Source organism: Peromyscus maniculatus, chromosome 2, assembly GCF_049852395.1.
Source record: "Peromyscus maniculatus bairdii isolate BWxNUB_F1_BW_parent chromosome 2, HU_Pman_BW_mat_3.1, whole genome shotgun sequence".
Lineage (NCBI taxonomy): Eukaryota > Metazoa > Chordata > Mammalia > Rodentia > Cricetidae > Peromyscus > Peromyscus maniculatus.
Genome location: NC_134853.1, coordinates 148774123 through 148786460, shown reverse-complemented (window position 1 = coordinate 148786460; position 12338 = coordinate 148774123).

Sequence of the window (12338 nt, the reverse complement as noted above, 5' to 3'; positions counted from 1 at the left end):
AGGGGACAGCAGGCCAGGGAGAGGGAAGCCCTCCCCCCCCCCCCAGAGAAGAAAAATAAATTTTGTAAGTGGGAGATAAAAACTGTAGTTAGGTTGCATTTCTTCCAGTCCTTCTTGGCTTGTGAGCATTGGAAAGGTTGATCTCTTAGAGCTTAATAGACAAAATCTTAGCCGGGCGTTGGTGGCGCACGCCTTTAATCCCAGCACTCGGGAGGCAGAGCCAGGCGGATCTCTGTGAGTTCGAGGCCAGCCTGGGCTACCAAGTGAGCTCCAGGAAAGGCGCAAAGCTACACAGAGAAACCCTGTCTCGAAAAACCAAAAAAAAAAAAAAAAAAAATAGACAAAATCTTAGACATGCTAGCAATATAACAATGGCAATTTTTTTAAAAAAATTTGTTTATTTATGTATACAGTGTTCTGCCTGCATGTATGCCTGCGGGCTAGAAGAGGGCACCAGATCTCATTATAGATGGTTAATGAGCCACCATGTGGTTGCTGGGAATTGAACTCAGGACCTTTTTTTTTTTTTTTTTTTTTTTCGAGACAGGGTTTCTCTGTGTAGCTTTGCACCTTTCCTGGAACTCACTTGGTAGCTCAGGCTGGCCTCGAACTCAGAGATCCGCTTGGCTCTGCCTCCCGAGTGCTGGGATTAAAGGCATGCGCCACCACCGCCCGGCAAACTCAGGACCTCTGGAAGAAAAGCTGGTGCTCTTAACCTCTGAGCCATCTCTCCAGCCCCAACAGTGACAAATTTTGTCAGAGCAAAATTATGAATCCTTGGAGCCTCAACAAAATATCAGGATGGCCAGAGAATAAATCTGAAATGTGTCATTTATATATATATATCTCAAGTCTCGTTTATCTTTTGACCAAAATTAATAAAGTACATTTAGAACAGAATTATTACTTCTAATCATATTTCTATAAGTTTTATATCATTGATGAACAGTTCTTCAAAAGGAATTGTATCTATTTATTCATATTCAAAGCTCAATATTTAAGAACCTAGAGGTAAATAACAGCTTGTAATCATACTGCCGCTAGAAGTGAGCGCCTTTGTCCTGTAGCGGTCTAGCCGTATGGCGTGACCAGGCAATCCAGGATTCATAAAGGTGAGTCAATGTCCTGTGAAGACATGTATCCTCTTCCCGATGTTATGAAAACATCAGGACCTTTTCAAATACCAGTGAGAAGATCGTAGTGACTTAGGTGTAACTTTGTGTCTTGGCCTGGGGGTAATAAGGAATACCTGTAGTGGGGGATATGAAAAATTAAGCACCAATTCTTAAGAGATCTTGAAGTATATGTAAGGCCGTCGTCTATATATAAGCTCTAGGCATTCCTAAAATTGAAAAGCAGTGAAATAAATGGTGTATTACTTCTTATTTCATAACCATAAATCATAAGGATGTAAGCCTCATGGGTGAACTTCCATAGGGAGAGAATTTGGAATTGTTGGACAGACATATGAAAAGGTGCCAGTATATCCTGTAGAGCTATTTGCCATTCTATAGACTCCTAAGTTTCATAGTTTGATATAAATATAGTATCATCTGTGCAATAAATGTATTGTAATATATATGCATATACACGTACATATATACATACATATATTGTTTTTATTAGGTTGGGGATTGTGAGGAAGCTATAATTGACAGTCAGTTCTGATAGTCAATCTGTATATATAATGAGGAACTCTGCTCAATGAATGAGTCCTGGATAACAGAACTCGAATTTCCTGCTCTGTATGCCAGCTTTGGCCTCCATCATGGCAGGGTGAGCAGCAAGCTAAAAGGGAAATGCTGACAATCTTTAGGGTGATGAGGTATGGCAAAGAAGCAATCTTGTAAATTTATAACAATTGTTATTTTGATTCCTAGGCATGGCTGTGGGAGATGGCAAGCCAGGCTGAGAATCCCCTTGGCTTTAATGAATTGTATTTAATTTCTTAAGATCTTGTAACAGTCTATAAGCCTGATTTTCTTTAAACAACAAATATTGGGGTGACTCAAGGGCTGGTGGGAGGCTTTCTAAGTTTCTCCTCCACCAGACAGGTCGCAGTTACAATTTTCTCAGTATTCAAAGGCCATTGTTTGATCCAGATAGGAGCAGTAGATTTTCCTGAAATGTGGTCAGCAGTGAGGGGGATTGTGGTTCCTAGGAAAAATCCTGATAACCTAGGCCATGTCTGTTATTTATAATTTCGGAATAATGGGCTCAATTATGCCTTGAGCTTGTTTACTCAAGTTCCTTTAAGTTTAAAACCCATCTGTAGCATTTGAGATGATATTAGTCCACAGCAGAGAAGAATGGTACATCCATTTGTTACAGTATGCCTCTTTCCCATAGTGTGTTAGGTTTCCCATAGGAGGATGACATATGGGCAGAATATGCCATAATTTTATCTATCTGACCATCTTAATATTTTTGAGCTGCTAGCAATAATATTAGGTTGACCTAGGCCTATAAGATGAAGGAGTAATAGTCATCTTAAGTACTTGGCCAATCTTTTCCTGAAATATAAGAAACATCGTGCTTATGTCCAGCAAGCCAATTATTTTCTTTCCCTGTATTTTAAGTGTTTAGTTGGTTTGGAATATTTAATTTCCTGAACCCAGAAGGCCATGTCACTGGAATCCACACCAGCAGCTCCCTTAGGTGTCTCCCTGAATGAATCTGAATTGTTTTTGTAGGGGGTTGTACAATGATCTTAATCTCTCCAGTAAAGTCAGGATCAACCTTTCCTGGGACAATTTTTTATACCTTGTACAGCAGAGGAGCTACAGCCTATATTTAGGCCCAGTGTCCCTTTTGGGGAGGTCCAGAGACTCTTTTATTAAGGCATATAAGTCCATTCCTAAAGCTTATATACCTCAGACCTTAATAAAAACTTTATCCATAGATCTAACTTAGGCATACACCCTCAGTATCTCTAGGTTATTTATTGAGTTCATGTATCATTTATAACATATCTAGATGTTTATGTGTTACATTTATCTATCCCAATAACTGGCAATTCATATATCATAAGTTATTTTTAAACTTTCCTAAACATTCTCTATATCTAAACTTTCATACCTTTATAAAAATTTTTCATCCAAAAGCATCTACGTATTAAATTCATCAGGAGAAATAAGTGATTGATTATTGAGAATAGCCAGTGTAAAGTGAATTTCTTTTAATAAAGGAACAGTAGAAGGTCATTTTGAAATCTGTTAGGCGAGCTATCTTTTACTTGAAATTGGACAAATTATCTTTTAGGCCTGGTAAATGGGGATATAATCTAAATGATCTCAAAGCATAGTCTGGACAAAACCCTGGTGATAAGGGATATGGCAGTTTTGTCCAAAGCTTAAACATTTTAAATGCTAGGGGGCTAAGTAATGAGTTGATTATATGAAATTTAGCATACTTAGCATGTATATCAATATGATTTTGTATACATTAGAGAATTTGATCATTCATAAGATGATCAAGTTTTAATTTGTATCCTAATAATTATCTCTATTAGGTTATAGCTTAAGTACAACTTATCCTTAACAGTTTACACTTCAGGTCGGCCAATCAATCAATAAGTTTTATTTCTTAATTATCTTTAATTAAGGTAAACTTGTTCTGAGCAATTTATAAGTTAGCTGTCCTTATAAGCTTAGAATTTAAGTTTTATGCCTGTCAGGTTTAGCCTTAAAATTATTAAGTTTGTACTGAAGTTATTTTAATACAGAAACAGGAACTCTTATTAAAAAATATAGTATATAAGGACAGTAACAATTTAATAAATAAATCCTTTAAGGTGTAACATGAAATAAGATAAGCATAGTAAAAAACCCAAACTAAAACGGAGGAGAATTTTTTTTTTTGGTAGCAGCTGCAGCCAGCCAGTTAGTCCAGTCTGTATCAAGCCAGATAGCCCCCGGGAATGGCAAGGGGAGGAGAAGGGTGGAGACACAGGCTGAGATGCGCATAGCAGATAGTTAGGTTCAGAGAGAAGAAGAAGGCAGAGGTTTAGGATTCCAACCCCCAAACGTTTTGGTGGGGTGTCTGATGAATCCATACAGGTCGTAGTAAGGCGTCCCCTAACCAGGACCTGTTCTTTTGCAATAGGTTACCTGAAGTTCTTGTACTTGGCCGGTATTTTTGTAAATTATCAAGAACTTAAAAGTCAACCAAAAAAGAGGAAAGAGAAAAGGACACTTTTTTAGGAGAGCTGAGAGTTGCCATAAGTTTATAAACTGACTCTGGCTGGGAGGCTTGCATTGTTATTTAAATGAAGGCTGCTGGAGTGAGCTCCTAATTTAGAAGTTTAAGGCTCAAGTTAGCTTTTAGATCCAGTTAGTTTTAGCAAAAAAGGCTGTTTGTTGCAGGACGCTGCTACTATGGAGAACATAGTGAACTTCATTAGCTCTGGTTAACGTTCTTAGGAGGTCTGGTAGTGTAATAATATTGTTTTACCTCCTTGTAAGACCCTGAATGAAGTAACGGCAGGTTTCTCCCTAAAAGGGAGGGGTTAGAATCTCTGCCGCTTATCATAGTCTGACGGTAAATCAATTTCATAAGGTTGGAAGCTTTTAGGGGTCTCCTAAATCTTTCCTTATGTTTTTTAGGAGGCCTTATGGTGTTAAGATAGATTGTTGTTTCCTTATCTAAGCCTGTAAACTGACTGGAGCTGACTGAAATGCCTTTTGTCTTAAGCCTGTGTCATGTAACTTCTATCAGAAGCTGATTCTCTTTAGACTTGTTCTGACTCATGGTGCAAGAAAGATTCTTAATAGGGAAGGGAGATATTCAACTACTCACCACAAAGAGGCCTGGGGTTCCTCCAGGTCTGCAGCACCTTTGGTGTGGTCCATGGGTAGCTGGTAGCTGGCACTTCAGGGGTCACCTTTATGACTCCCTGGAGAGACTGCCTCTTCTCTGGACAGCCTCTGCCAAGCACACCACTGCTTTTTGAGTGTGCTTGGTTGATTACTCTTCCTGAGACTGGGTACCCAAGGGTGCCAGGTCTTGTATAATAATTAGAGGGACCAGCCTTAATATTAATACTTCCCAGGGGCTCAGGAGAGAAACTACAAATGGCGAGGACTATTTTTGCAGACTATAATTTGCTTATAAATTCTACTGCTTGGAGCTGGAGAGATGGCTCAAAGGTTAAGAGCACTGATTGCTCTTCCAAGAGGTCCTGAGTTCAATTTCCAGCAACCACATGGTGGCTCACAACCATCTATAATGAGCTCTGGTGTCCTCTTCTGGTGTGCAGGCATACATGCAGGCAGAACACTGTATGCATAATAAATAAATAAATCTTTTTATAAAGTTCTACTGCTTACGGATTTTTGGCTGGTTTTCGCTTTGAGGATATTATAAATGTCCTTCCTATGATTGATCATTGTTAGGATCCTGCTCTCTCTCTTCCGGATCTAATATCTTACATCATCGGGGGCACAGGCAACTGCATCCTCACCTTAAAAAGCTGGACATGGACCCCCACCCTCTCTTTCTGTTTCCTCTCTGCTGTCTGCTCTGCCCCGCTTCCCTCCCCCACCAGGCCTGGCTTCTCCCTCCTATGCCCTCTTCTTTCTAATAAAGCTCTAACTCTGGTAGCCGTGGCCCATGACTTTTTAGCCGACCAACCAGCACCGTCTAACCGAGGGCCTGCGACTGCCCCGCCCACCACGCATTTGCCCACCACCGCGGTATCGTGTTGGGACTGTGCTTGCGACCGCCTGTTGGTGCGGCATTCTCCACTGCACGTTTGATTGGTGAGTCCCGTTTCCCGAGACTGCAGTCTGACCTATATTCCTCGTGTGCTGGACCCCATGGAGGTGGTCCTCGGGCTGCGCTGCAACGACACATTTTCTCTCCTGATGAGGAGGTCAATGCTGTCGGACCACTGGGTGGTCCACGTGCTGCCTAGGCTCCCAGCTCTTACTCCTCTCTTGACGAAGGCAGGAATAACCTGATCCTTCCTCTACCTCAGGGATGCTTGAGAAAGGAGCCTAGGATCTCAATTTGTTATTTTAATTTTTTCATTTTTCTCTCTTGGCTGCATCCATGAGACATAAGGGTGGATACCAGTAAATTTGGCAGATACCAGTAAAATTGGCTGCATAACAGCTTCACGGGAACTTCTGCCAGTGAACGGGCAAATAACAAGAGTTACCTTATCCCCAAGCCTTCTACTGAAGCTCCGAACCCTCCTCCCTCCCCCTACGGCCTCCTGCCACATGCAACCATTTCTGTCTATCTGTCCACCTTCTGCTCTCTGGCAGTGGGTGGGCCGCTTCTGCTGATTCTCACTTTAACTCACCTTAACTTCTCTCACTCATTCTCAAGCTGCCATGAGAGGCACAGAAAAGTCTGGAAGCGGGCTAGGATCCATGCAAATAAGTTTACAGTAATCAGGATGGCTCTTAAGCCAGAGATCAGTTTATAGCCTGCCTCCTGGCAGGTCTACCTCCCTGACATAGGCATCTGGAGAGCAAGACTCTTGACCCCACAGGCGAAAGTTTCATCTGCGGCATTCAAGGTGTACCAGAGAGAGATGAAAAAAGTCTGAGAACAAAATTGCCAAGTGCTGGCACACGTTGTCTCCCAAAAGCCATTGGGTCCCTGTTCTAAGTGTGGGGGAAAAAAAGGCCATGCAGGCTAGTGAGTGCTCTGCCAGGCTATCAGCTGAGCCTTGTTGAAAGTGCCACCTAGAAAGACAACCGGTCAGCTGACTGCCCTCAGGCACCAAGATGGCGCTGGAACATCAAGCTAAGACCTCCAGCAGACCTAGGCTTGTCCACAGGCTCCTTCGCAGGGAATCCAGAATGCAGCATGGGAGTGATCCATTTCTTTCCTTCTGGACACCAGAGCCACTGACCTGGTCCTGGGAGTTTTGGGGTGTCACCTCTCATCGTTTCCCTATTGTTGGTGTAGGGAGGACAGCCTTACCCACCTCACCAGACTTAATTGTACTTTCAGGATTACTTAATGGGAAAAGATTTCCAGCTAAGATAGGAGCTTCCATGTGCCTCACTCCAGACCTGTCACAGTGCTTCTCCTCCTCATGCACACAGACAGGGCCCTGATCTCTGCCTTGTTCCTAATTCCAAGAAATAAGTTCTCATGCACCACAAGCTTTTCTCTTCCCAGTTCCCTCTTCTAACTCACTGTTCAGCCAATGGTACGGGACCACCACAGAACCGGAGTCCAGAGATCATCAAGGAAGAAACTATTACAGCTAAAAGGAATTTACACCCCCAGACTCAAAAGTGTCTGGGCTCTGCAAAACCAGGCTTTAATATAACCATCCATTACTGTTAAATGCTCTCAACAATTGATCACTTGTGTCTCCTGGATGCTAAACTAGTAAAAGAAATAGGTGCCTTAAACAATCTGTCTCTGATAAAGCTTAAAAACATGTTCCAATTTCTCTGTCTCCCATTAACACTAACCAATATAAGCAGAGTATTAAATGCTACCATGGTTTCTCATGGCTGCTTCTTCTTTTTTTTTTTTGGGGGGGGGGGTTGAGACAGGGTTTCTCTGTGTAGCTTTGCGCCTTTTTCCTGGAACTCACTTGGTACCCCAGGCTGGCCTTGAACTCACAGAGATCCGCCTGGCTCTGCCTCCTGAGTGCTGGGATTAAAGGCAAGTGCTGTGGGATGTTCTGTATGTCCTGTGGAAGCCCTTCTTGGGTTCTTTGTGGCGTTACCCAGCAGGTCCGCATAGAGGATGATTAGGACCATGGGCCTGAGTGCAGGTGTCTGAGATGGTCTGCACTTGGCTGTGCTGGGGGATGGTCTGTATGTCAAGTTGTTCTGATTGATCAATAAATAAAACCTGATCGGCTGTGGCTAGGCAGGAAGGACAGGCGGGACTAACAGAGAGGAGAAATAAAAGGACAGGAAGGCAGAAGGACTGACTGCCAGATGCCGCCATGACCAGCAGCATGTGAAGATGCTGGTGGGCCACCAGCCACGTGGCAAGGTATAGATTTATGGAAATGGACTAATTTAAGCTATAAGCACAGTTAGCAAGAAGCCTGCCACGGCCATACAGTTTGTAAGCAATATAAGTCTCTGTGTTTACTTGGTTGGGTCTGAGCGGCTGTGGGACTGGCGGGTGACAGAGATTTGTCCTGACTGTGGGCAAGGCCGGAAAACTCTAGCTACAGGCGAGTGCCACCACTGCCCGGCCTCATGGCTGCTTCTTAACATGTTCAAAAGTTTTCCCAAGCTCCAGAAACCAGCTTAAATCCATCTGGAGAGGTCGGATCTACTTCAGGCTTTCTCTGTCTCACCAGCATCCTGTCAGACACAAAAGTGGCCAGGGTGCCAAGCCAAGAGGGATGGACAGCTCCAGAGCAGCAGGACAGCCTTACCCACCATCCCAGGATGCCTGTCTACCTCGGAAGACCCCCTTCCCTATTCCCCCTAAGAGTGAACCAACGCCCACCAAGTCAGCTGGAAGCAGTTTTTCTGGGAGAAACGACACCCCTATTCCTATTTACTTGCTTTTTTATAATAAGCAAAAGTCTGGAATGTTAGGATCCTGCTCTCGCTCTTCCAGGTCTGATGTCTTACATCATCAGGGGGGTGCAGGCGACTGTGTCCCTGCCTTAAAAAGCCGGACACGGACCCCCACCCTCTCTTTCTGTTTCCTCTCTGCTGTCTGCTCTGCCCCACTTCCCTCCCCCGCCAGGCCTGGCTCCTCCCTCCTATGCCCTCTTCTTTCTAATAAAGCTCTTTCTAACTTTGGTAGCCATGGCCCGTGACTTTTCTGCTGGCCAAACAGTGTCGTTCATGCTTTCAATCATTTGGTGCATGTTTTTGATAGACACATACACTTATTTCTAACAGACATCTGCTATGAAGTAGAGGTTTTTTGTTTTGTTTTGTTTTGAGACAGCATTTCTCTGTGTATCCATGGCTGTCCTAAACTTGCTCTGTAGACCAGGCTGACCTTGAACTCAGAGATCTGCCTGCCTCTACTTTCCCAAGTGTTGGGATTAAAGGTAGAAGTAGAGTTCTTAAGCTGTAGGGTATGTGAGCATTTAACTTGTGAGTATTATCAGCATGTTTTTTACAGTGGTTCTACTGATTTACAGTCCTGCTCTAAAGAATGACAATTTCATAGGGCCTGGAGATAGTGGTGCATGTCTGTAATCTCATTGCTGGGAATACAGAGACAGGAGACTCATGGGGATCACTGGTCAGCCAGCCTAGTTTAATTGACGAATTCCAGGCCAAAGAGAGACAATCCAAGCAAGGATCTGGATTAGCTTAGCTCCCTCCATATCTGTCTCTCTGAGGCCAAGAGGCTAGGGATCCACAGATTCTTCAGGCTGGGCCAGGTGACAGCTGTCCTGCTGTATGTCATAAGGGAACATCACAGAGTGTTGCTCAGGAAACCCACGAGGACCCTCTTGCTTACTGTCTGTCTTGGTGCTAAGGTTGTTGTATCTTAGATATTGCTCCTTGTCGATGCTCTGAGTCCTGTCCACTGTGTAGCGGGCCCCAGACAGGCCCTGCCTCACCGTGTTCCTATGGAGACTCTGTGAGTTACCCAGATAGAGCAGTTGGTGTGCACATCCCATGTAAGCAGTAAGCTGTGCCTTTATCTTTCATTTCTCTCATCCATTGATTATCACTGTGAATTTTCTTCTTTCTTCTTAGACTGATGAGCTGCTTTAAATGTGTTGTAAGCGGCTGGGAAGACAACTCATTGGATAAAGCGCTCACAGCTCAAACATGGGCATAAGAGTTCAGATCTTCAGAACCCATCTAAAAGTCAGGCAGGCCAGGCCGTGGTGGCGCAGCCTTTAATCCCAGCACTCTGGGTGGCAGAGGCAGGCGGATCTCTGTGAGTTCGAGGCCAGTTTGGTACCCAGAGAAACCCTATTTGGAAGAAAAAAAAAGTCAGGCAGACATGGTGGCCGAGTGCAATCCCATTGCCTGGGAAGTAAAGATGAGGTATGTCATGGGCAAACTGGTAGCTGACCAGCCAGAACTGGTACATTCCAGGCTCAGCAAGAGACCCTGCCTCAGTGAAATAAAAATGGAGAACAGTTGAGGAAAACACCTGATGTCAACCTCAGACCTCCATACAATGCACACAAATGCATGCAAACATGTATGCAGCACACATATACACACAAAGAGTTTTATTCATTTTTATTAAAATTTTTCTCCTACATTGTATTTTGATCATATCCTTTGCCTCTCCAACTCCTCTCCAGATCCTCCCTACCACCCAACTTCATGTTCTCTCTCTCTCTCTCTCTCTCTCTCTCTCTCTCTCTCTCTCTCTCTCTCTCTCTCTCTCAAAACAAAAGCAAAATAACAAAAATCAAAACAAAAAAAAAATCAGCAAGACAAAAATTACCCCCCAAAGTTCCCCACAAAACAAGCAAAGGAACAAAAACCACGGAGTTTTTCACAACATGGGCGTTTTAATTGGAAAGTTTTGTCAGTTGCAACAGCATGGATAAATCTTGCTAAGTGGAATAAGCCAAGCCCAGAGGCGTGCCTATCACAGGATCTCCTTTATCTGTGGAATCTTAAGAGTCAGGCTCACAGACATTCGGCTGGAACAGAGGATCCCAGAGCACAGGGGCGGGGGGAGGGGGGGGCGCGGTGATGAGGAAAGGGCCGATGTTGGGCAGCTAGGACCTAACCACAGCAGCACAGAAGGCAAATGTTCTGGGGTTCTGTTACCACAAGGCTTCAGAGGGCTTTTGTCTGTCTGTTTGCAATGGGGTCTCATGTGGTCTGAGCTGGCCTTAGACTCTGGGGGGGGGGGGTTGTTGGTTTGTTTGTTTTTAAATTTCCTTCCTTCCTTCCTTCCTTCCTTCCTTCCTTCCTTCCTTCCTTCCTTCCTTCCTTCCTTCCTTTCTTTCTTTCTTTCTTTCTTTCTTTCTTTCTTTCTTTCTTTCTTTCTTTCTGTGACAAGATCTCTCTATGTAGCCCTAGCTGACATGGAACTCACTCTGTAGCCCAGGCTGGCCTCGAACTCACAGAGACCTGCCTACCTCTGCCTCCCAAGTGCTGGGATTAAGGCAGGAGCCATCATGCTTGGTTTAGGCAGCTTCAAGTATTGAACTCCAGCCACAGTGTTAAGGACATACTTTAAACCCCATATTTTTAAAAAGATTTATTTATTTATGTATTATGTACGTTGGGGTTTTGCCTGCATGTATGTCTGTGTGAGGGTACCAAATCACCTGGAATTTGAGTTACAGAGAGTTGTGAGCTGCCATGTGAATGCTGGGATTTGAACCGGGGTCATTTGGAAGAGCAGCCAGTGCTCTTAACCTTTGAGCCATCTCTCCAGCCCAAATCATATGTTTTTAAACAGATGAAAGAGGGCAGACAAGATGGTTCAGTGGGTAGAAACACTCAAAGTGCAAGAGTGAGCCCATCTCCGATCTCTAAAGCCCATGGTGCAGGCAGAGAACCTACTTCTGAAAGTTACCCTCTGGCTGCACCTGCGGGCAGTGGCGCACACACACACACACACACACACACACACACACACACACCATAATAATAAATAGAAAAAATTTAAAGTTAGAGAATAAAATAGCTAAAAGAGATGATTTGAAATGTTCTCATCACAAAGAACAGTGACCATTTAATGTGAGGGACATGCTAATGACTCCAAGTTTATTATTCTGTGATATTTACATGAATAAAAATGACACTGTATTCCATAGTAATTGTTTAGGTGTCAATCAAAAATCAAATGAAGTTTGGGGCTGGAAGTGTAGCTCAATGGTAAAGAGTTTGCCTAGCCATCAAATCCTTTGTCCTGGTTATTAGTTAGAACCGGGCACTTAGCTCCTCACAGGTGAGCGCTTGTGTCACCTCCTGTCATTCGATGTCACCCCGTCCCATCCCATCTGTTGTAGCTACCTTTCTCATTGCTATGACACCCCCGCCCCCGATGAAGACAACGTAAGGAAAGGAGGTCCCCTTTGGTTCACAGTTTGGGGTACAGTCCATCATGGCTGCAGGAGTGTGAGGCAGGGGGTCACATCGCACCCACAGTCAGGAATCAGAGAGAGGTGGACCCTGGTCTCAGCTCACTTTCTCCTTTTCATTCAGTCCAGGATCCCAGGCCATGGGATGGTGCCGCCCACATTCAGGTGGGATCTACGTACCTCAATTAACCTAATCTAGAAAATCACTCTTGGATACGCCCCATGGCTTGTCTCTTCAATGATTCTAGACTCTATCGAGTTGAAAATTAACATTAGCCATCACACCATCCCATCCCACCCCATCCCATCCCACCTCACCCCATCTCTTCCCTCTCCTCTCCTTCCCTCCCATTTAATGTCATCCCAACCC